Source organism: Solenopsis invicta, chromosome 1 (genome assembly GCF_016802725.1).
Source record: "Solenopsis invicta isolate M01_SB chromosome 1, UNIL_Sinv_3.0, whole genome shotgun sequence".
NCBI lineage: Eukaryota > Metazoa > Arthropoda > Insecta > Hymenoptera > Formicidae > Solenopsis > Solenopsis invicta.
In genome coordinates, this window is record NC_052664.1 from 1273350 (window position 1) to 1297581 (window position 24232).

General features: G+C 36.0%; 1 protein-coding gene across 4 annotated transcripts in view; it reads left to right on the top strand.

Moving 5' to 3' along the window:
- Nucleotides 1-24232, top strand: part of LOC105202925 (5-hydroxytryptamine receptor 1) — a 492922-nt gene that overhangs the window by 277641 nt on the left and 191049 nt on the right. The window contains exon 1 of one of the 4 annotated variants that reach the window (XM_039452421.1): nt 21503-21644. The exons of the other annotated variants lie outside the window; for them this stretch is intronic. The gene's annotated coding sequence lies outside the window, so the exon portion shown is untranslated. Of the gene's footprint in view, nt 1-21502; nt 21645-24232 lie in introns of those variants that run through there. 4 annotated transcript variants of the gene reach the window in all.

The following is a 24232-nucleotide window of genomic DNA, read 5'->3' on the forward strand; positions in this document are numbered from 1 at the left end:
ACACACACTCACACACACACACACACACACACACACACACACACACGCTCTCTCTCTCTCTCTCTCTCTCCTTTGTTTAAAAGAATCTTAAACATCTTGAAATGCAGAGCTAAAATAAACGTTTTGGCGTTTTTGTAATAATTTATCAATTTAATGTGAATTAATTAATTATTTATTTCATTACAGTTACAATAAATGTTCGAAGTGTGCTCCTCCTACTTCAATACACATTCTTGCTCTTTTTCGTACATTTTGTATACAAATAAATGTTTGTTTGTAAGAAGCGGTGTGGTCAACATTCATAATTATCATTATTGGAGCTATGAAAATACATTTGTCAGCCGAGAAAGTTCTTTCCAACATTGATATTCCATAAATGTTTGGTGTGGATTGTTGGGAAATCAAATCGTATTTTAAGATAAGTATTTTACGACAATTTATTAATCAAATTAAATTTAATCTATTTTTATTTCTTTTAATGTTTTTTTTCCTGATATTACATTTTCTTATTATGTCTTTTAACGTCTCTCCAAATTTAAAATCTTTTTCTTACAAAACTAGCTTTCTTTGATACTTCAAAAATGTTTATTTAATTAAAATAAAAGAAGAAAGATTATATTGTCTCGAATCAAATATCACTGTTTGTAATAAATGTTTTAGTGCAAGCAACTATTTAGTGATGAAGATACTTATTGTTAATGAAGTGAGATTCAATAAATCCGTGGCCTGCTCGATCTCCGGATTACAATCCACGCGAGTTTTTTCTTTGGGGAACAATAAAGGAAAAAAATGTTTATGCACACCAACATCGAGACAGCTGACGAGATGACGGAATTAGTATTCCATACTATTAAAAGAATTGACAATAATTAAGTTTGAAGAGCTACGCAAAATGTACGAAAAAAAGCAAGAATGTGTATCGAATTAGGAGGATCACTCTTCGAACATTTATTGTAACTGTAATGAAATAAACACTTTATATTAAATTGATAAATTATTACAAAAACGCCGAAACGTTTATTTCAGTTGTGCATTTTAGGATGTTTAGGATTTTTTTTAAACAAGATGGAGAGAGAGAGAGAGAGAGAGAGAGAGAGAGAGAGAGAGTGTGTGTGTGTGTGTGTGTGTGTGTGTGTGTGTGTGTGTGCGCGCGCGTGTGTGCGTGTGTCGTGCGTGCGTGCCTGCGTGCGTGCCTGCGTGCGTGCCTGCGTGCGTGCGTGCCGTCGTGCGTGCCGCGCTCTCTGCCGCTGTTGCGTGCGTGCGTGCGTGCGTGCGTGCGTGCGTGCGTGCGTGCGTGCGTGCGTGCGTGTGTGCGTGTATATACAGCCGTTTCGCTGTTCATCGTTGTTTCCCGCCGCGTAATTTTTCAATTCCGCTTCGCCCGCGCCCGTCTATTGTCCGTCGCTGCTTTTTCTATATAGACGTGCGCTGATTCGCGAACTTTAACATTGTATAACATCTAACAGAAAACTCAGATCAAAAAATGACTCAGGACTCTTCGAGTTGGATTCATATCTTCTATCCTATGATGCGATCGTTTTATTATACCCCGTATATATATATATATATATATATATATATATATATATATATATATATATATATATAAATGTTGAAATATTGGTAGTTCCTTAATTAAATGGTATCGGTACTTCTCTAATATTCTAACATCTTTTATTGCATTTTCTTGTAGTTGATTTCAAGAACTTTTCATAACACTATAAAGAAATTATTTTTCATTAAGTATTTTCTAAGTTACAGTACATTGTAGCTTTTAAGCCCCATAACTCGGAAAGTACTTAACAAAAACAAACTTATTTATAAAGTTTTGGAAAGTTATTGATACCAGCTACCCACATAACACATGAACGTCCCCGGACGTCCAATACATGTCCACAAAAGTCCTTGTAATGTCCTAGTATCTCGTACGTCTATAGGACGTTCCAAAGACGTCCGAAGAACATCCTGGTTTATCATAGATGCAGTATGACGTTTGTAGGACATCCGCAGGACATATTTGGGATGATTCGTAATATTTAACATATTATGTATATTAAACATGTTTCCAACATACATAATAAATATGCATTCGAAAATTGCGTTGTTCTTTATATTAAATGAGACATTTTGAAGATGTTCTAAGGACGCCCTTTAAATGTCTAGCAGATATTGGTGATATGTTCCGAAAAGGTCCGTTATATACATATATGTCAACGAAGTTGAGTATTTTTATTATTATCATCATTATCATTATTATTATAACACAAGAATTTTATAAATTATAAAATTATAAAGATAATTTTTCGTGTTAAAAAATATTTAACAAAAGATATATTTAATCATATATAAACATAAACTACAAATTTTGATAATATGAGAAGCTTTAATATACAGTATATAGCTTTTTAATAAAATATATTATTTGTTAATATTTAATATTTCATTATATATAATATTTAAATTATGTAATATTTAATACATATGTATAATACTATAACGATTAATTTAATATGCTATTTAATGGCTATTTTATTTGTGAGGAAAATCCTACTCAAAATATAAATAAATAATAACATATATTATATCAAGTAAAATTTTTCTTGGAAAAAACGTTTTGGAACGTAAACTTAAAATATAAAGAAAGTAATTATACATCTAGCAGCAAGGTATATATATTTGATTTACAGAATCATATCTGTTTACATGATTCTGTGAATCAAATACATGTATATATTAAAATTCGATTTAATTATAATTTATGAAATCCTGTAATTTCGGATTGAAATGAATTTAACAAGTGAGTGCTGGCACCACCGCTAGGCGGCCACGCCGCGAGAGATCTTCTCGTGAGTCGAATGCGGCCACGGGCGTTATATCTAGGCGCCACCGCGGCCGACTCCCCAGCTCATAACTTCAGTAAGACTTTTAGGAACTGTTTGCTGTAACCTCGAGACGAATACTCGCTCTCAGTCTTTTCAAATGTGACGTGTGTGTGGAACGCTGTTCCACATAAATTTTTATAATTATTTACATGCAAATAACAATTTGTATTGTTGTTTAATCTTATACAAAAATTAAATATTTAATTCAAATTTAATCTTTTTTTAGTCCTTTTTAACGAAAAAGATACAAAAAATATTTTTTTGTAAATTAAACATTTATAACGTTTTATATTAATGTATTCTGTTTTAATAAATTTATCTGGGTTCCGATTTTATAATATTTTCAATCTGTCTTAACACCATATTTTTGGTGCAGAAATCTCGATCGATTCGGATTACTTTTTTGTTTAATCGCACATTTTCGGCAGGGTTAATATTACTTTTTAATAAATATAATTTTTTACTAAATCCTAATCGCGCAATATAAAATAATGTCTAAACAACGTTCATAAAAATCCTTTTTATGTCCTGCTGAGACGTCCTAATGACGTCCATTGACGCCAGAAGGCGGTACATTGTACGTCCGAAGGACGTTTCCTAGACGTCTACAAGACACAATTGGTATGTCATCTGGACGTCAAGACATGTCCGACTGCGACGTCCATTGGACGTTCAAAGGACGTCCTTGTGTTGCGTGGGTATTAGTTTCTGTTATCAAAAGTAAGGTATTCTATTTATAAAAGTTAATATGACTTTGATCTTTGGCAACGCCATCCAAGGTCAAACTGATAAGATTAATAAATTGATCTTTTGAAATCCTACAACTTTTGTAGGAAACATTTTTATGTACAGTACATTCTAAAAAAAGTTACTTGCATGCTCTGATTAAAATGACTCATTGTATGTACAGGGTGTCCTCGTATAAGTGGCCACCCCTTTTTATCTTGTAAACTAATAGAGATCAAATAAATTTAATATCAAATTAATTGACTTGAGCTAAACTTTATTGTGAATATAACAATTACATAAAGAAATTAACTGTGTTAAAGAACGGAGAGAAATGCATAATTTTGCATGGTAAAGCGAATATTTTGATATGATAAAAGTTGTAGCGTTTTTTTCTAATGAGTACAATGATGTATGATATCCGCCTAAAAAAACGTTAAAAATGTAAAAAAAAGCAGCAAGTATATTTTTTGTAATATAAAATCAAACTAAAACTACAATGAATAAAACCAAATATAATATTATCAAAAATAAGTAAAATCAAAAATATTGCAAGTATATTTATTACCAATGGGGCGGGAGTCTTATGACCACGTTGCAATTAACCACCTGCCACTTACAGTTAAACAGTGGAAAAACTCTAGACATCAGCCGCTCAAATAACTGTGATCAATCGCAACGTCGTCAAACGGGTCACTCTCGTACCAATGAGCAGCAAATTATGTGGCAAATAAAATCAAAGTTGGGCAAAATCTTTAGCAGCAGCGTATTTGGCGCACCCATTTTTTTAATATAATTTTTAGAGCACGCAGTTCTTCTATTGTTTATACTTTTATTTAAATCACTGACGAATCTCAAAATATTCTATTCACCTATATATAAATTTCCATAATGATAATTACTTAGAAATTAGTAAGTATTTTTACATTATCTTCTGTAATGCTATAGTAAATGACGAGATTTTAATATATTACATAAAAATATACTTGGCGCTTCTTCTATATTATTAATGTTTTATTTAAGCGGATAACTTTATCTATTGCTGTTTTGGCATAAGGAAAAATATATACTTGGCGCTTTTTTTAACATTTTTAATGCCTTTTTTAGGCGGATTTTACGAATTTTTGTTAAGTATGTTGGTACAGCAACAATATATATCATAAACATAGTAAAGTTATATAGACACAAAAGAAAATGTATGTTTTATAGTCATAAAAGTAAATATTTGGACACAAAGAGAGAGAGAGAGAGAAAGCGAATGAGTTCGGTAAAGAGCAAGGAAGATCGAGAGAAGACGAGGAAAAACGATAGAGAGCGAAGGAGGACGGTAGAGAGCGAGGGAGAGCGGTAGAGATCGAGAGAAAACGAGAGAAATCAGTAGGGAACGAGAAAATACGAGGAAAAGGGGAAGAGAGCGAGAGAGAGGGTGGGAGAGCGAAGGAGAGCGGTATAGAGCGAGAGACAGCGATAGAGAACAAGACAGAGCGGAGAAGAGCGAGAGAGGGCGAGGAAGAGCGGTTGAGAGCGTGGGAGAGCGGTAGAGAACAAAGGAGAGAAAAGAGAACGAGAGAGAACGTGAAAGAGCGAGGAAGAGCGGTAGAGAACGAGAAACAGTAGTACAAAACAAGGAAGAGCGGAGGAATGAGAGAGAGGGCAATACAAAGATAGAGACAATGTCTTTGAAATATTTTTTATATATATTTCTATATCTTTTCAAAATTACCGCCAAAGGGACAAATTTCTGCAATTTTATGAAGATATCATCGAATAACTGTATAGGGGTTGATGATAGAGGATTGATACCGAACATCAATGTTAGAGTACTCGAAGAACACTATTTACCCCCGGATTCATCCCCGTACAGTTCCCCATTTGGATTGTGTATACTTGGACCAAGGGGGACAAATCTGAAATTTTGCGAAGATGGAGACGCATCTGAATTTTTTTATGACATAAATTGGGCTGAAAAATACATGCATAATTCATATCTCAGCATCGAATGCACTTACAGACATCATTCTTGTGTCATTGTATTTAGAGCAATCGATATTCGTCCCCACTGTATTCATTTTTTTAATAAAATTAATTTGTTTAAGAAAAACAACCATTTATTTGTAAAAAATTGTGTTTTTTCCTGTAAATGATAAACGGTAGCGTCTTTTACATAGAAGAACAAAAAAAATATACATAGCGCAAGCCGCTGCCGCGTCTCTTGATATCAAAATTATTTTACAAGTTATATAAGTTATGTCGGTTTAAAATTTTGTGGGTGAATAGTACCATTTCGGTTTCACCCTTGTGGTGTGGCTAACTTCCGACTTCTGCTTCACCAAATAGGGGAGACCAGGGTTATTTGTTAGACCTTTTCTTCTTTTGTGTTTCCTGAGTCCTATATTCATTTAAAAAAAAGAAACATGGGACGGTTTGAAAGGTTGAATCTTCCCCTTCACAATGCTGGTATAGATAGAACATGAAAGTGTACTTGCTTTGAAGTACATATAAAAATGTCGACTAGTACCAAAAATTACGAATAGCTCCAAGCCCGGGGTAATTCGTAACTAGGTCCGAAATATCCCGAAATTTGTTTCATGTTAAAAGACTGTTAAAAAGCTGTTGTTAAGACTTTCTTTTATTTAAAAAAAGGTATAAGTATACAAAAAACAAATGCAAACATACACGTTTGCATGTCTTTTTATGTCATCGGTGTGACAAATTTCCTAACCTCACAAGTGTCAATCTTTAACGCTTTATAACTTTTTACCTGCTTAAGAGCGTTGATTTTATATTCATATTCATGTTCTATGTACTGAAATACACAATATTATCAAGTTTGAACTAAATTAATGAAGAACTTTACCTCAATGCTTAACTGCGTAGCGCAGACGTTCGTAACACAGCCAAAGGGTTAGGGGTTATCCAACTTAGGTTAGGCGCTGTAATCAGTATTAACAAATCGCCCTGGTGCTCAGTATTACGAATGGCCCCAACATCAACTGTGCGCATTATTGCGTATGATTGACAAAAATAGACATCACACAGCAAAAAGTAAACACGAAATGTTTTAAATACATTCAACTGGACACGACACATTCAAAGTTTTAAAAAAAAAACCTTATTATCTTATTCAAATTTTGAAGAAATGCTGACTATCAAAAATTTCTTTGACTGTCGCAAAACACATTTTTCACTACTACAACATTAATATGACACCGTTACCAACAAAACTTTGTTAGCAATATCGTTACATTAGGACATGTTTACAGTGTTTAAAGTAAATTTTTAATATGTACCCGTAAAAAGATATTTCCAATTATCGAATTACCCCGTCTAACGATTTGCCCCGGTCTTTCCTATTATAATCAGATGTCAACATATTTCAGGTCAATGCCAAAGCGGGAATTGCAACCCTGATCGTAGCACTGACCGACCAAATCTGGTCCTAGAAATATTAAATTAGTAAAATGTTATGCGTCGTCAGACTCGGAATAATTGAATTTTATTCATTTCAACTCTAATTATATAACAATAACATCACCGGAAAACGTCTAATTGCATACACTGTGACCAATTTGTTGTTTTTCTTTTTTTTAATAAAATTTTTATGTTTTATGGTCAAATTACTCGTTTTTACTCAATACAAAAAATACATTAAAATCTTTGAAAATTTTATTTAAAAGTTAATGAAAATAGAAGTGTTCCATTTAGAAACATTAATTCCAAATCGGACTGGTAAAAATGTTTTTACATTTTCCATTACGGTTCAACGCAGGTGAGAGACACGTCAAAATACTTTCTAATAAAAATTAAGAGAATTAAATTATCTTTCCAACAGTACCTTCGGTTATGCAATCGGACTTTATTTGCGTTACAGAGAGCAAAAACTGCAAATATGTCCGACTTACCTCACTCTTCCCTATGTATTATACGTATGTTACTAATATTATAACAGTAATAATTACAAAAATGAGTATTAATATTGTTATTTTATTATTTTCACGAAATATCAAACATTTTTTCTTAGTATAAAAGACTAGTCCATAAATCTTTATAGAAATTCACACATTTCTTCAAGCAGAGGTTATTGTGACAGTTCTTTATTCAACGTCAGATAAAATAAAAGTATAGTTTTTCAATCCCCAAGAGATTAAAATTAGATAGATTAACTATTGATTCAAATTTTATTTTCGCTTCTACGAAATTATATGACACGATCTTTCGCTCGATCTCTTTACTTCTGATGTAAGAAAGAGATTGGTGGCACTTTTCCGTTGAATTGGACGACAATGGCTTTATGCGGATATTGGAAAGAAGATTTGTAAGGATATTCAGAGAATTACTTCAAGAATATTACAAGAAAATAAGGCATAATTAGAGATACTTGAAAAACTTAAAAATTAATATAAAAAATTATATAATAATCTTTTTCTAAGAAAAAGTTGGCCCTTAAATCCAATGCGATATGAATTTTAAACATACTTGACTAATTACAAAATTTTATTATTATCCGCAGATACTTTATTTGAAGTATATTGTCATTTTGAAGATTGTTAAAAACCCTCAATTATATAGTTATTACTAACTTCTGTTTCAACTATTTTAAATTGTCCATAGACAATGCTATAGGTACTGCAAATACTACTTTAAAACAAAAATAATAAATTGTAATATTTTTTATTTTGATTAAAAAAATAAGACAAAACAATTTTGTATTCTAAGTTACAATTTAATTTACAAATTTGATTTAATATTTGAAGCACAACATAATTTGCAAAAAGTTAGATATTGAATACTTAACAATCTAATTTTGATTTCATAAAGATCTAATTAACAATAAATTAACAAGATCTAATTAACAAATTATACATACAATGTTAACTGTATACAAATATGTGTGTGTCTGTGTGTGTATAAATTCTTAATACGATTAATAATTATATTATGTAATCATTAATCATTATAATCAGTGAAGTGTAATCCACGCCACGCCTGTAAATTCTTTCGCGATCCACCGATTCATAATCAAAAATACGGAATTATATCTTCTATTTTATATATATGTAAACTGTAATATTAAAATAATAAAATGCGACTCGTACAAATCTTTGCTATTTGAAAATAATTCATAAAATTTTATATTTATTCATTTTTAATTAATACACACAAATAACGTTATTGAACAGACCTTAAATAACTGTTTCAAAACTCAAAAAACGTTTCAAGAAGTAATACATGTAATTTTGTTCTTGATATTATAAAACTATCTTTTGATCTGTTTATTTTACACACACACACACGCACGCACGCGCACACACACACACACACACACACACACACCCACACACACACACACACACACATACGCACGCACGGACGCACGCACGCACGCACGCACGCACGCACGCACGCACGCACGCACGCACGCACGCACGCACGCACACACACGCGCGCGCGCGCGCGCGCGCACATACACACGCGCGAGCGCGCGCGCAAACATATTCACTCACACGCGTGTACACTACTAAAATAAACATTATGTTACCATATTACAAATAACCATAAGATTTTTCCTATTTTTGAAAATGACTTTCAGTTTAAAAAAAGTTTAACATCACTGTTATAAATTATTAAATAAAATAATTACGAAAAATAATTGTATTTAAAATACAATTATGTAATTTGTAATTATTAATAGATTAACTCTAACTGTAATTAGGATAATGGTGACTAAGACAGCATCATTTCTAAATATAAATAGTATCTCTATATGCACAGTAATCGAATTAATTAATATCACAGACACTTTACCAGTGTAAATAAAAAAATTCATTACGTTGTTTGATAATTAAAAACAATTACAATTATTTGATACTTAAAAATAAATCAATGTTCTAACAATCAATATTTTATCACTCTATTCCTTGGTTCTAAACGTATTATTGTTAATAAAGTACTTTTGATGTACTTCTGGTTATTACTTGTAAAATAAATTTCTTTTTTATACAAAAAAATGATGAACAATGTATTTCCTTTTTTATATAGTCTGTCGAATTTTTTTAGAATTAATATCGACTAAAAGTATGTTTTGGCCTACTAAAGTACGCTGCTCGTTTCCGCCTTTACTCCATAGTTAATTTAATTAAGATTAATAAACTTTACCATACTTTAACATTCAAAAATACTTCAAAATTTTTGATAAAACTTTCTTAATGACAAAAAAAATTAAAGTTCAACGCATTGTAAAATATATGAATATCAAAATATTATATGTATATGAAAAATTATATAACTTGCTATTCTGTTTTAATTTGCTAATTCAAACACAAGATATTTTTTATCAGATTGATATCTTATATACAAAATAGAAAGCAACAAATTAAATCATTTTAATATTTAATTATTTTTTAAATAATATAAAAACAAAATTACGTGAAATTATTAAACGTTTTATGAATTATAAGAACATCAAAGTATATTTTGTTTATTTGCCGTTGATAACAATGTAATCGCAATTACTTATAATTATAATTCCAATCTAAATTAAAATTGAAAGTAATTGCGATTACATTATAATTACAATATAATTACAATTATAATACATACATTATAATTATAATTATAAGTAAAGTGACTATGTTGTAGTAACAATAGCATTGCAATTGCAATGTGATGTTAATAATTAGTACTTGCAAATGTACAGTATAAATTAAATCGACTTTTGGATATCACTACATAGTTTTTATACATTTTCATATATTTTTATATATTTTTTTATTTTGTTTTATAAATAAATTTTATATCTGCTTGATACATGTATCCTGAAAATATTTCCAAATAATACATTTTCATTAGAACTTAGACATTTTATTTTATGCATTTACTATATTGAATCTGTCATCGACTTGATTTGAATTTGTTTTAACTGTTTTCGCATCTTCTAAAATTTTAGTAACATGTAATTCAATTCGAATATGAAGGTTTATCTACCATATTGAAATCGTTGTTGAATTGTTCCTATCTGATGTTGAATTGTTCCTATCTGATATCATATTCATATTTTGCAGTTCCCAAAAAACTTTTAAAGATAATTAAAATAGATATAGCAATTCCGCTTGCAGAAACATCGTACATGAAAGCATTAATGCAGCATTAAAGTAATCAGATAACGGATCCTTATTTTCCTAAAAAAAAATTAAATATTTTATATTTACGAATACCGATATTTTGTGTAAAAAATTTATTCTGTATTTTTAAAACCAAATCTATGTCGCTTGTTAATATCACTTAAAGATATTGTATATGTGAAATGCATACTTGTTTGGTCGATATCCATTAATTAAAATTCTAGAGTTCTGATTCTTGTAAAACGTAATAATATCTCGTAGTATTATATAACCTCACTCTAATTAATATCAAAATTTAATTAATCCAACAACTATATACCAGTTAACGAAATAATGAAATCAACGACAAAGAAGCGCAAACTTTCTTCGTGTCTTCTTTGTACTGTTTTGTTAATGTATTCAAAATTTCATGCAATTCAAACAACATCGACTGAGGCTCTTGAAATTATCATCATTAAATAGTCGATTCCAATCAATACTCACGAATGTGACATTTTCATTTTCTATCAGAATGTATCGTAACAATAATGCTTGGTGTTCCCTCTCATCTACGAAGCAAAACGGGGAAGCTGCTGCGAAATTTCATTCTGAAACCGTTTCAAGTCAGCGATTTACGTCGTCCCTGCTGCAAGATTACAGTCAGGATTTCTGCTACGCTTTCTATTCCGTAAAATACGATAAATACAGCTTCATGAATACTCCTGCATGAATACAGTTTTAGGCTTTAGAATTTTTTCTGTTCCATTACCTTTAACCGTCCTTCTAAGAGTTACTATACCTGAATTGGTATTTCAACGCTCAGAAGAACGACCAAAAATAAAATTAACAAAGTTTTGCTGTAACATTGAAGCAGCATTGAACAAATTATTATTTTGAAAAGTAAAAAAATAAATAAATATAAGATATTTGTATGTTTTTTATTTAATAACAATTAAATTTTTAGGATAACAAAATTTGAAAAAATTATATATTAATTAATAATTTGTATGATTTTCTATATCAAATTATTAAAATTTTTACAAAATCCGAAGCTATGATATACAATAATACTTTTATTATTTAACAGATACATACGTTTAATCTTTAACATTATTATTTCACTGCTTTAACAACTTTATTATGAATTCAGAAAAGGTTATAAATAAAGTTTTAAAGTTTTTATTCTGAGTATAGAGGAGATACAAAATTTTCTGTAAACATTAAGAATAAATTCTTCTTTGCGTTAAGATAAATGTTTTTACTTTAAAAGAAAGTTTTTTTATTTTTGAACGTTTAAAGGAAAAAAGGAAAAGAGAAAAGTAAGAGAAAATTTAAAAATATTGAGAAAATAATTAAAATTGTTCATTTTGAGCGGAAAGTGTAACTTTTTAAATTTGTTAATTCAATGATCTCGTTTCATTAATATTAATATCTATAGACTGTTGATATAAGTTGATATTTATAGTATTCATAGTCAATTCTTATTTCGAGACTGTCTTAAGTAATGTTTTAATAGGCTAATACGACTTTATGATTGAATGATGATATTTAAGATAGCCTTAAATATAAGAATCGAACATCAGTCATGCTCTTTTTTTAAGACCGTCTTAAGTACTATCTTGAAATGTTATAAGTTAATCACGGAATATTAATATATTGAAAAGTCAGTTATATCAGTTATACATATACACGTATCAGAACAAAATGTTTGCGGATCATCACAAAGGATCAGTTCACATCAGTCGCAGAAGTTAAGTATTGTTACCAGGATTACGACTTGGATGGGTGGCCTCTTGAGAATTTCCGAAAAAGAATTCCTAGAATCTGTTTATTGCAAAAAATGTTTTTTAAATATTGTTTTACTTTCGTAAATTCTATTTGGATGATCCATGTGAAAAAAACGTGGATTCTACGTACCTGTTCTCATTGGGTTATTTCGACATTAAATCGACGTCAAAACGATATTTTAATAGTCATTGATATTTCATACACTTTCGACATCAAATCGACCAATTTCAACATTAATTCAATGCCGTATCAACTAGTTGTAAATGACTGTGCAGTAAATAATAATAATAATAATAATAATAATAATAATAATAAACTGAGGGGGCGGTTCTCACGGCTGAAGATCCACCTGTGGCACGTATACTGCAGTCCATTGTGCCTCTCTCTAGCTGTCCGCCACCTATGGGAGCCCAGATTCTCTCCAAAAGAGACTCAAGTCACTCACCGGTAGCTCGCTTATGTGCCCTAGCTCAAGAAAAGTCGAGTTTAGCAACTTCAATCTCAAATCAGCATAGGTCGGGCAGTCGCAAAGTATATGGAAACTCGTTTCCTCTTCCTTACGTGCCCTGCACTCAATCGTGTCAGATCCATCCAGCTTGTGTATGTGATAATTAAGGGTCCCATGATCAGTCAGTATTTACACTACTACTACCCTAGTATCACTCTTATTCAAAGATTTAATGTCCCTGGCCAAGTTCCTACTAGGCGCTTCCCCCAACAAAACCCCAGCCTGTCGATATTTAATTCTTATTTTGTGCCTCCAAACATTGAGATTCTCATTCTGCAACTAGGTTCAAATCCTCACCCTCCCAAGGCAGAAAAGGACTCCCAGCGCCGGTCCCGGCCCAAACATCTCCATCCTGAATGCAGCCCTAGCGAGCTGATTATCATAATCGTTGCCCTCGATTCGAATTGGAAACCCAGAACAGAATAATTCTCTTCTCCCTCGCCAGTCTCTCTAGTGCACATCTGCAGTCTCAGACCAAACGCAAAGTACAAATCGGAACCTCAAACGCTTTATTGCAGCTTGGCTATCCGAACATATTTTGATGCGCCTTCCTGTCGTTTTCCTTTCTAGAGCCAGGTAGGCACATCTTAAAATCGCCACAATCTCTGTTTGAAATACTCTGGCATTCTCCTCAAGAGGCATGCTTTCTGCCACTTCCTTCTGACGGCAGACAATGCCCGCACCAAAGCTTTGCCTGATTTAGAGCCATCTGTAAAGCAGACATCCTGAGCCAGATCTAGTGCTTTGGGTTCTTCCCAATTCACGAGCCTCATAATATGCACTTTGAAGCACTTATTCAACACCTGAATTGCTGGCATTCTATCCTGTCTCATCCTAAAAATGGGGTTAGCCAGAATGCCACTGAAGAACCTAACATGCTCGATTCCCTCTTTCAACTTCAATTCATAGGTTGATGTGCAGCAGCCACCGTCGCTCCGACCACCACCTAGTAAACCGATTCAATCTTGAACAAAGTGCTGATAGCTACTATGGGCGTAGTCGCATTACATCCAGAACCCCTCTTAAAATCAGAGCCCTGACATGCTCCAGCGCCAACATAGCCGTTTTCTTTCGCGTTCTTGGTCATCACACAACTGCTACGTAAGTAAGTCTGAGTCGAAGTATCACTGTGTTGATCCAATAGACTGTCCTGGGCTTCAACCCCCATGTTTGGACAAAGATTCTTTTACACGTTCAGAAGTAAGAGCTTTTACAACGACTATTGAGATGTTGCGTTCAAAACAGCTTCCTATTCAGAATTACTCGTAAATATTTTACTGATTCAGCCGGAACAGGTTTTGCCTTTTCAAAAATGGGCCCTTCTATAGTGCCTTTGTATTTGCGTATGAAGACAACGAGCCCTGTTTTCAGCGGGTTCACGGACAAATTGTCCCTCTGCACCACTGCTCTACTATTCCTAGTGCATTCTGCATGAGCTCCATAAATGGTCCAAGAAAGGGCCTACGTACCAGCAAAGCCATGTCAGCAGCTTAGCCTTACACGATAAATCCCCTCTCACTTAGCCCCTCAAGCAGCCCATCTACCACTAGGCACTATAAGCATTTCCTCTTTTAATGGCAACCCTTTTCCACCCACCCGCTAACCTTCGTCGTTCCCCGCGAGATTACAGCTTGTTGCTCAAGCACGTCCTGGATTTACTCAATGAGTTTCTTTGATTCGCCTCTGCGCAACGCTTTCTAACACACTACCCTATGTGGAATGTTATTAAACGCACCTTTTATATCCAAGAAGGTATTTACCGCATAGCCGTCCCTTTTTAACTGCCCCTCAATAAACGACACCGTCAAATAAAAAATAGTCTCTATAAAATAGTCTATGTGGTATGCACTTTGTCAGACTAGATAGACATTCTCAAGAAAATGACGATTAAATATTGAATATCTTTAACCGAGAGGATTTCTGGATGGATGCCACGTACGTGTTGGGCACTTTGCGTTTCGCAAACATTGTAGCTTGCATCATTAGGACTGAGAGCTCCAATACTGAGCTCCCTTTAGTTGTGGTGGTTCTTATATATCCCCGTTGCGTCCGGTGGGGGGGGGGGGGTTGATTGGCTGACTCTTTGTCTGCAAACGTAATTTCGCTTCTGATCTTACTTGTCTTGTCGCCATATTGCTCAATATTGCTCGAGGTTGTGAGCGTGTTATACATGTTTTTCAATCCGGTCCGCAAAAGTGAGAGTTGCTGACGCAATTAATCAATGGCCGTATACTTTACGTCACTTTACGACAAGCGTTGTCGTTCTCGGATCTTCGACATCGTTGAAGAGAATCTACGTGATGCCTCTGCAAGGCTGCAATTTTTCCATTTCTAAGCGCACCGGCGATCATTATCACTTAACTTATTTACGTTGCTGAAAAGCATGGCTCTTATAAACGAAACAATAATGTATTAAGTAAAGTTTTGACCGATTTGAAGGTGGGTATATACTCTGTACACGTTTTCTGTTTTTAATAATAGTTGTTAGTATTGTTCAGTAGATATTTTAAAAAGCAAAAAACTGCTCACTGACACCAACAACTATCATTAAGGACAAAAAGCATGTACAGAACACATACCTCCAAATTAGCCAAAACCTTTTTTAATACATTATTGTTTTGTTTGTGAGAGCTTTTTGGTAACGTAGATTAAGTGATGATTGCCGAAACGCTCGGATATAGAAAAACGACAACCTTGCAGAGGCACTGCCGAGATGTCGAAGATCCAAAAATAACGACTGTTACAGAGCCTTAAAAAATAAAATAAATGTTCTCCTATTATTCCATAAATTAAAAATCCAAGTAATCCTTCACATGTCTATCGGAGGTTTATTGGATATCCTGTGTACATGCTAGAAATTGTTCATATGTTTACAATTTCATAAATGTATATCTCATAGACGCCCACAGAATGTTTAAAGGACTTAAAATGGATGTTATACAGATGTCCTCAATATTCGTCAAGGACATGCTATGGATGTCCTTTGATTATCCGTGTGCACTAGTCTGCACCTTATGATAACTCTAACCTTCAATACCGCGCCGATTCATGTATGCAGTCAAATGACTATAACACTTTTTCTGTCGATTTACTAGACACCTTGCCGTGCTTATGTTGTTTTGCAAATTGACAATTTACTATTTTTAGCGGCCAAGATTTTAATTGTCTTAGGACATTTTCCAGCAAGTGGCATAGTTGACACAGTAAAACATATTGAATCATTTTATTCTTGTTGTGTGTCAATATTAAACAAGGATGAAGTGACTTGACTATGTTGCATTGTGTCCTTCCGTATCTCTTGGCGGAAAACGCCCTCACTTAGCAGACAAAGGTTTCATTTCAATTTGGTCGTTAACCGAAACATACAATAGTTATATAGTTATCACAAGTTACCAGACATAAGTCTCCTCAAGTGCTATCCGATTGTCGCTAATTGGCTATCCAAAGAAAAAAATTGTTCTGTGAATGGCTGTGGTTAATAACCAAACACGGTGCGCGATCTTACTGTGCATAGTTACTCTACTTTCTTGTACTCTCTCTTTGGTCCTTCTTGTTTAATCAATATGATATCATTAATTTTCTAAATATTTACAAAAGTAAAAAATGACATTCTTATCTTTGTAACGATGCACCCCCAAAAAGAATATGCATTGTCCCCGGTCGCCAACAACCAGGAAAGAGCCGCCGGGCTGTAACCGGGCGTCTGATTTTAAAACACCTCAGACTACGCGTGGCAAAACCGTGCCGAGCCATTGCACGCGCTAAGTCGGCGCGCACGCGCACACGAAAGAACGTACGTTTGTCCCACTCTGGCGACTCCGCCGTCAAGCGCCGAAAATGACGGAGGCAAACGGAGTCGCCGGGTATAAATAAGGCCACGTGCTCCGATAAAGTCGCCTTTTCCGTCAGTCAACATCACCGCCTGATCCGCTGCGCCTGACATCTCGGAAAACAAAGTGGTCGTAGGTTTTTAGCTTCGGCAAAAGTACTTCGCCTTTTCCATCTAGCTCCTTCCTCTCCCGTATTCTCGCGAGCACAAGCACCCGACTCTCGTAAGAAGGACGGGAAATATCGATTTTACATAGACTTTCGCCGAGTCAACGACGCCGTCAAACCCGACGCAAACCCTCCCCCAGATTTCGGCCACACTCGACAAACTACGCGGCGCGGCGTTTCTGTCGATATTAGATTTACGCCACGGTTACTGGCAAGTCCCGCTCACCGCCGAAAGCCGCCCAATAATCGTAACGAGAAAAGGGCTGTATCAATTTACGGTAATGCCTTTCGGCCTCCATTCAACGCCGGCCACATTCCAACGCCTGCTAGACACGGTTCTGGGCCCCGATCTTGAACCGCGAGTATTCGTTTACCTGGACGACATCATTGTCATCAGCTCCACATTCGACGAACATCTCCGCACGCTGCGCAAAGTCTTCCGGCGGCTCCGCGAAATCAAGCTACGCCTAAACCCAGATAAATGCCGGTTCTGTGTGAGGCAATTAAAATATTTCGGGCACGTCATTGGCCAGAACAGCATCCAAACCGACCCGGAAAAGATTAAAGCTATCATGGACTGGCTCACACCGACCACCGTTAAACAAATACGGCAATTTTTAGGCGTCGCCTTGTGGTACCGACGATTCATTTGCGACTTTGCCACCGTGGCCGCCCCGCTAACCGCACTAATGAAAAAACACGCGCGCTGGAAGTGGAGTACCGACGAAGAATTCGCGTTTCAAAAACTGAAGGCCACGCTTACCTTTGCACCCGTTCTAACGTGCTCGGACTTCTTGCGGCGATTTTTTCTGCAGACTGACGCAAGCAACACCAAACTCGGGGCGTGTTAACGCAATTCTTCCCCGAAGGAGAAGGGGTCATCGCCTATGCAAGCCATACACTGAACTCAGCCAAAAGAAACTATAGCGTCACCGAACTAGAGTGCATGGCCGTAATTTGGGGGATACGGCAAATGCGGGAGTACCTTGAAAGATACTCTTTCACGGTTATCACCGACCGCTACGGTGGCTACAGAAGTTAGACGCGCCAACCGGACGCCTCGGTCGATGGGCATTTGAGATACAGCAACACGATATGGAGATCAAGTACCGAAAAGGGGCCCTAAACCGCGTAGCACACGCGCTATCGCGCCAACCCGTCGCCGCCGCCCCGGAAAACCTCCCCGCCGATTGCGGGTACCGACGCATCCTACAAACCGTGCAAAACGACCCGGCCACTCTACCAGACTTTTCCATTCGCGAGGGAAAACTATACCGACACGTCCTGCATAGTCTGGACTTCGCGGAAACGCCGGCTGGTAACCAATGGAAACGCTGCATACCGCGACAGGAACGGGCGGATATTCTGAAACAAAATCACGCGACCGCCGGACACTTCGGCATAGCAAAAACTATCGCTCGCATCGCGCATTCTTACTATTGGCCGGGCATGTTTCGGGAGACCGCGACATACGTACGCAAGCGCGAGAACTGCCTTCGACATAAAGCAGACCAACGCCGGCCCGCCGGGAAGTTGCACAAAACGCATGTAAACCGCTCCTGGCAACAGGTGACGTTAGACTTAGTGGGACCCCTCCCTCGCTCCAGGCAAGGCCACACGTGGCTATTAAATATGCAGGACCAATTTTTGAAATTGGTCAAAATGCGGCTGTTCCGCCGAGCAACCACACCTGCCATAACCCGCGTCATCGCCAAGCAGATCATTCTCCGCCACGGGTGCCTAGAAAGCGTTCTATTCGATAACGGAACGCAGGTCAAATCGAAACAGTTCAACGAGCTGCTCGCCACCTACCGCGTCCGACACGTGTACACGCCGACACACGCGCCGCATTGTAATCTAGTCGAGCGGACAAACCGAACGATCAAAACAATGATCGCCCAGTACGTCGACACAGAAACTGGGACAAGCAAATACTCGAATTACAATTGGCTTACAATACGGCACAAAGCGACTGGGTATACGCCCGCCTTCGTCAATCTCGGGCGAGAACTGATTACCCTCGAGCTTAACGATAAAGCCCCACTGCAACCGGCTCCGCCTCTAGACACCACGCGCCGCTACCTCGAGGAAGCATACGAACTCGTACGAATACACTTAGCGCGCGCGTTTCAATGACAACAAAAACATTACAAACTCCGACGCCGCCCGTGGCGACCACAGATCGGAGAGTGGGTATGGAAGCGAAAATACCCACTTTCAAACAAAGCCAACGCGTTTAACGCTAAGTTGGCTTCGAAATTTCAAAGCCCCTTTGAGCTACGAAAAATTATCTCGCCCATGATTGTTGATTTGCGCGATCAACGCGGGCGATGGACTCGACACGTACACATACAGTACCTGAAGCCAGCATCACGCATTGAGGATCAGGAGGGGGAAACTGAAAACCAAACCGACTTCGAGGACGACACTCCGTCGGAGAACGACAACACACCAAATCAAAACATCGAGGACGAGAAGGACACAGAGGAGCAGTAGAGAAAACCAGCCGTTAATTTTGAAAAGACAAGCATCCTGTCACTTGCGAACCGACCGTCCAGCACAATGGAGCATACAAAGCGCGATATTCTAGACGAGATCAATTGCCTACTTGGCAAAACGGAGGGCTACGACCCAGAAAATCCCGCCATCGATTTCGCATGGGACGCACTGCGGATTAACCGGCCTCCACTACCAGCCGCTGCCGCCATGAAAGCTAATCGCCACCCGATCGTCGGACAGCAAAACGGCCATCTACGACAGCCGTCGGACCGCCGCAACCAGACAAAGATTGCATGGTTATTAAACCCGCCGACAGCGAAACTAAAATCCCGCCATTCGCCACCACGGGCATCACCACCACGCCCGACACAGGAACCGCGCGGGTGATGGGACCGCGTCCCATCTCGGTCGAGGTCGAACTCGGCCTGACTGTGGAAGTGTCACACTTCGCCGCGCACTCGGCACGCGAGTGGAAGACTTGACAAGGCGGAAAGCGTTGGCACATTTGTTTCAATCACAACGGAAGCGTCCGCCGAATCCGCGAGCTGCCTCCCCGAGAGACATGAGATGTGCTTCAAATTCAGGCACTTTTTAGGAGGGGGGTGATGTAACAATGCACCCCCAAAAAGAATATGCATCGTTCCCGATTGCTAACAACCAGGAAAGAGCCGCCTGGCTATAACCGGGGGCGCCTCGGGCGTCCAATTTTAAAACACCTCAGACTTAATGTTTATTAAATTTAATCTCAGAAACGCATTCACAAGAAGTCTAACATTGTCACGAATAAAAAAATGAGATAAAATTAGAAAAAAATCGGAAAAAAGTTTAAATTATAGTTTAATTCACTAACACAGTCTACTTCGTTGACTCGTGGGTAATTTTCAATGACCGAAAGGTCGCATCTAACGCGTATCTATGCTCCTGCGTACGAATCGCGCGATACAAGGAATACTCTGTCTTACCCCACCTTCTCTTGTTCCACCTTCTTCTACACAATTTCCTTCTCCCGGCCTAAGAGTATATTCTCTTCTTTGCTTCGCTTAGAACGGCTCAGCAAGAACTCCATTATTTGTATTATATCAGTATTATATTTGTTTTAATTTGACTCGTCAACAATTCACTTAAGACGTAACTTATTCACTTACCCAATGGATGCTACAAATCTCCATTCTCTTTCCGTCCTAGTCCGATTGTACAAGTCAAAAAGTTTTAACACGTTTTTGAGCACGAACCAATTCGTTAGTGCTCAAATAGACCACAAAAAATTAGAACCAGATTGTGAAATAAAATTCTTATTTTATTCTAGTTAATTATATTGTAAAGAAACGTGAAAGTAATTGTCGATATTCGTGAAAAATGTACAAGGAACAATATAAAAAATTATTTATAATGCAAACTATCAAATGTTTATTTACAATTATAGAAACGCGATATACTAGTAAGAATATTACAAGTTCCCGGCCATTGTATTCATTTGAGTAATAACGCGTTCAATTTTAATCGGTTTTTGTGTAAGACTTAATTACACCCGAACACCGTTGCGCGATAATTTTTGCCCACGTTTCTCGGCTTCGTGGTGCAATCGTAATATGCAGGTGAGCGGGACGCGCAGACAGTGGATTACGAGTTTTAAAAATTTGCGTTCGAAGCAGTGTTTTTAGATGGGACGGGATTTTCACGCATGCGTGAGAATGTTTATGCAAAAACATCATTTAATTTCACTATTGAAAGATTTTAAAATTGTGTAAAATATTAAATTGATTAGACCACTTAACAAGAGTACTCATACTACTCGTTAATACCTTTATATAATAAAAGAAAATACTTTGCTGATGCTGAATCCACCGCGCATGCGCTAAAATCCCGTCCCATCTGAGAACACTGGTTTGAAGTACAATAGCCCCATAGATTTTAAACATGACAGATGACGAAGGGAATTTCCTCCTTTCAGGATTTATAATATTGTACCAGTTACGTATAAGATGTTATGAAAGCGGCGGTCGCGTGTCGAGAATGCTTGGCAGAGACGTAAAGAGCGCTCTAACTCGTTTAGTGTGAGCCACGGATATTAAACAGAAGGTGAAGCAAACGCCGAGATCGCTCGACCGAGATGAAGAGAGCACTCTACCTCGAGTCTATTTTAAGGTACTAATTCTGGAAAAATTTGTTGTTGAGGAAAGATTCGGTCGACTGATTTGATCAGAGAGCAATTTTTCCGAAAGATCTTGCCATTTTATATCCGGATCTTAGAATGTTAGGGATGTTCGGACAGAGTTCGGATTATCTTGTAAGTAAACCAAAATCGCCGTCGCTGCAAAACTGGTCAGCGCCGCGCGCTTTGAGGCACGCGCTCAGAGCGTGCCAGCGTCAGAATACTAGGTGTGACTGCGCGTGCGCAACAAAATAGTCACGCGACAGCTAGTTAAGGTGCTATTACACGTGTCGTACAACAAATTTTTGAACGTGTTGATTAGCTGCAGAATAGAAAATTTCTCGAGTCTCTAGAAACTTACTATCCTGCAATTAATCAACATTTAAAAAATTTGTCGTACGACACGTGTAATATCGGCCTTACTCGTTTTCTTTAAATTCGTAAGTAGAAACGATTATCGCCACGCATTTTTGTTGTTCGGCGAATGTCTGTCAGTCATGATTTAATAATAAATTTAGCTTGAATTAAATTTAAAATATTTATTTTTAAGTAAATATGACTTGGATTGATGAAATAGAAAGATTTTTCAATGATACAGATAGTACTTAGGTTTTGTATAGAAATTAAAGAAAGTACCAATATGGTACCATTACCAATAATGGGTAAGAATTGGAAAATTTTTTCAATGAAGTTACAAAGATAGTACCACTTAGATTTTGTAGAAAAAAATAAAGATTTAAGGGGTTCATACACACAGTTGGTGCCTTTTTTATATCTTTTTTGAAGAGGTAATTTTGTACTGATATCACAAGTGTTTTTGTAGTGTTAAACGATATATATTTTTTGTGATACAAGTCATGATTTCAACTCACAAGTAAGATTATAAAGAATTAATGAATATATATTTTATATATATATATATATATATATATATATATATATATATATTGGTATATACACACGCGCGCGCGCGCGCACGCACACTACACGCACACGCACACACAGACACAATAGAAGCAAGAAATTCAAAATTTCTAAAACTAGTTACCTGAATATAATAGTTCAAAAACTGCTTACTTGAATATAATTAAATCAAAAATCAATTCCTCACCAGTGTAAAATGAAATGTATGGAAGTCCTTATAACCAAATCCTCAGGTCCATCCACAACAAATAATATATGTTTCTTGTATAAACAAAGTCATTAAGCTCTTACGAGTGCTGTGCATCAAATTTTCAAAGTGTTATAATGTATAATTGACAAAATGCACATGAATATGGTAACGAAACAAAACTAATTAGACTGAATGCGCATTATTTAATCTATTTTTGTCTTCCTACCTTCGTTCAATGGGTATTTCACTTTTCTCATAGAAAATGTGCTTTCAGATCTGCCTCTAAGTCATAATTTTTTAACTCTAGCGTTAATGTGAATGTATATTTTAAATGAATTGACATTTGAAACAAGTGTCAACTAATTGAATAAAGATATAAAAATAATTCTAATGCCTATTGTACGTATAACTTTACAAGTTGAGTTTTGGAGGTTTCAACTCTGCATATTCACGCTGGTTTCAGAAATTTGTAACTGGATTAATTAATAAGTATTGCAAGTACATTTTGTGTCTTGTTTATTAAAGTTAATAAAAATAAGTATAACTTTTACAATGTATATAGAGTTCACTGAACAAGTTAAAATAATACATGATATTAAATATGCTCGCTGTGTTACAAAGTGAATGTTAATTGTAAATTAATATGTGTGTTAATCTCGCTGTGTTACTGATATTTAATAATGTTTCTGAGCGTCTTATGAAAGGTATTTTCTCTTATAAAAGATAATTCATTTTGTAACACGAGTGATCATATTTAATAGCATATATTAATTTAACTAGTTCAGTAAACTCTATATACATTGTAAAAGTTACACATATTTTATTATCTTTAATAAACAGAATTTAAAATGTACTTACCATACTTATTAATTAATTCAGTCACAAATTTTTGAAACCAGAGAGAACACACAGTGTTGAGACCTCTAACACTCAACTGGTCAAATTACACGTACACCAGGCATTAGAATCATTTTTATATCTTCATTCAATCATTTGACACTTGTTTTAAACGTCAATTTATTTACATTAACGCTAAAGTTAAAAAATTACATGAGAAAAAGGTAGGGAGACAAAACCAGGATTTAACAATGAGCATTCGGTCTAATGCTTTGCTTCATTATTATATTAATGTGCACTTTGTTAATCATGTGTTATAACACTTTAATGCAAAGTGTATATTTTTAACTGCACGTATTTATTATAGGCTTATTTAATTTTTTGCACTACAAAGCGTTTTTGCACTACATGAACGAATTTGGCAAAAAAAGTGTCGTCTGCCTCGCGAACCAAGATATTACTGACAATTTTTTTTTTAAGCGCCGTTTCAAGATTGTTCCTATTCTCAATTCTATCCCCGCTTTGTACATAGATTGCAACATCATCCGCAAATTGCACCACATGAACCGAGTTATCGGCTCCTTGAGTAATTTTATTAGTGTACAATGAATACAATATGGGACTAAGAAC